This window comes from Littorina saxatilis, unplaced genomic scaffold (assembly GCF_037325665.1).
Source record: "Littorina saxatilis isolate snail1 unplaced genomic scaffold, US_GU_Lsax_2.0 scaffold_1384, whole genome shotgun sequence".
NCBI classification, from domain to species: Eukaryota; Metazoa; Mollusca; class Gastropoda; order Littorinimorpha; family Littorinidae; genus Littorina; species Littorina saxatilis.
Genome location: NW_027129375.1, coordinates 1 through 2,500, shown reverse-complemented (window position 1 = coordinate 2,500; position 2,500 = coordinate 1).

Sequence of the window (2,500 nt, the reverse complement as noted above, 5' to 3'; positions counted from 1 at the left end):
CATTTCGTACGAAAAAGTTACTCCCTTTTCGAAAAAAGCACTCCCCCATTCCACGAAAAAATGACTCCCCAAGACAGGTGAGTTCCGAGAAAACATTTCGTACAAAAATGTTACTCCCCTGGCGAATAAATAACGAATAAATTACTTCACCCCAACACGAGCAATTTAACTTCCCATGCCAGGTGTACGAAATTTGTACTCCCTTGTCCCCTGTTAGTCTTGGTGGTGGAAGGAGGGTAGCGCGACATTCGTGTGCGCGAGATCACATATTGGCATTAGTCGGCCTTCGCCCGCATCCCATTTTTGCGTACGAGATTTTTTACTGGAAATAAAAAAAATGGGGAGTAAAAATTTCGTGGAGCTAGGGAGTAATTTTTTCGTGCCTTATGGAGTTCTTTTCTCGTACGAAAAGTGTACTCGGAGTAAGAATTTCGTGCGAAATATTTACTCCGGAGTAAATTTTTCGTGGAGTAAAAATTTCGTGTTACACCGGATCACGTGCAACACGTGTTTTCGCTTGTCAACGCGCGCTTTTATGCGCATATTTTTTGTTGTCTTGGTCAAGGGAATGAAAAGTGTGCACTGATCAAAGACATGGGCGAGTTTGGGCTTTAATTAGTTCTTCTTCTTCTTCATTCATTGGCTGAAACTCCCACGTTCACTCATGTGTTTTGCCCGAGTGGGTTTGCACGTGTATGACCGTGTTTACTCCGCCATTCAGGCAGCCACACGCCGCTTTCGGAAGAAGTATGCTGAATATTGTTGTGTTTTTATATAGCCCACCGAACTGCAGGATCTTTACCGTGCGCACTTGGTCTTGTGCTTGTGTGTACACACCGGAAGGGGGGTAAGGCACTAGGAGGTCTGCGCACAAGTTGACCTGGGAGATCGGAAACATCATTCTTAACCCACCAGGCGCGGCCGGGATTCCAACCCGTGACCTTCCGCACAGGAGGCCAATGTCTTATCCACTAGGCCACTGCGCCAGTCAAATGGTTCAAATGGCTGATGGCTTTTTCGGTTGTAACCGAGTGCCGTAACACTACGATCACCTCGGGAGGCGAAGTGCAATCAAACAGGATTGAAAATGTTAGGGTCAATTTCTTAGCCCTATAAAACTGTTATGCAAACCCGAAGGTTTCCATGAACATACAGACAATCGGAAACCACCAGACCCCATCACAAACAAAATTACACAATCCACCGGTGTTGACTTCAGGGCCAACAACTCGGGTGCAGAGTCTGCTGTGAAAGGAGCGGTAGCCTCCCCTGTCACAATCGCCCCAGTTTGAATGAACTTCGTTCCGAAGTTCCGAACCGACCGGGGGACCACTGTCCATCCTAAGTTCGCAGAATGGGAACAGCACAAAAATGCTGAGTGGTCATATTATGCCATTACCTAAACATATCATGCCGAGTCCCATCCCTGCTCGCAAGCGCCAAATGTAACCGAGTGCCGTAACACTACGATTTCCTCGTGAGGCGAAGTGCAATCAAACAGGATTGAAAATGTTAGGGCTAATTTCTTAGCCTTATAAAAACTGGTATGCAAACCCGAAGGTTTCCATGAACATACAGACACTCGGAAACCACCAGACCCCATCACAAACAGAATTCCACAATCCACCGGTGTTGACTTAAAGGCCAACAACTCGGGTGCAGAGTCTGCTGTGAAAGGAGCGGTAGCCTCCCCTGTCACACGGTCAATAAAATTGACCAAGTGAATTAAGGTAATGATGTGTTCTTGTTCACATGACGTAGAATCTTGTTCGGTGTTTTATAAACAAGCACTCGATTAATGTTTCTTCAACGTTCATAATTATATTAATTGTGTACTGTTTCTTTATTGACTAAATTCTTTCATCAGTTGATATCTAAACGAGCCAACCAACAAACACACCAACCAGCCAAACTTCGAGACAAAAAAGCAAAAATTGAAATAATGATAAATACAGGAACACAAAATACATAAACACATCCACATCAACCTTCATCCAGCTACCGTCTACAATCCACCATCCACATCAACCTTCATCCAGCTACCGTCTACAATCCACCATCATCCACCCTTTACCCTCACCCATCACACAAACCAAACAGAAAACAAAGAAACAGACAAATAAAACAAGAAAGAAAGACAAAGGGAAATAGTTCTCTGTGTGCACACATACACGTACACCCTGACTGCCCTTTTCGTGCAGAATTCTGAACATCTCAGACAATGCACATACAACACGTTCTTTCCAGTGACATCCGCTGATTGAGTTGAAAGAGCGACGACTGACTGACAATGTCAAGCCTCATGCACTGACCGAGTAGGATTGGAATAGACGATGTTCGGAAATAACTCTGTCGGGTTTGTATGGGTTTTGAAAGAGTGAATACCCTTGTTTTTAGTGAGACAAATAATCCACACATGCTCCTCGTCCACCTGTTTAAGACACACCCCTCGCTAGTGATAGGCCCATTGATTATTTGTCTCACTAAAAGCTAGGGCTTT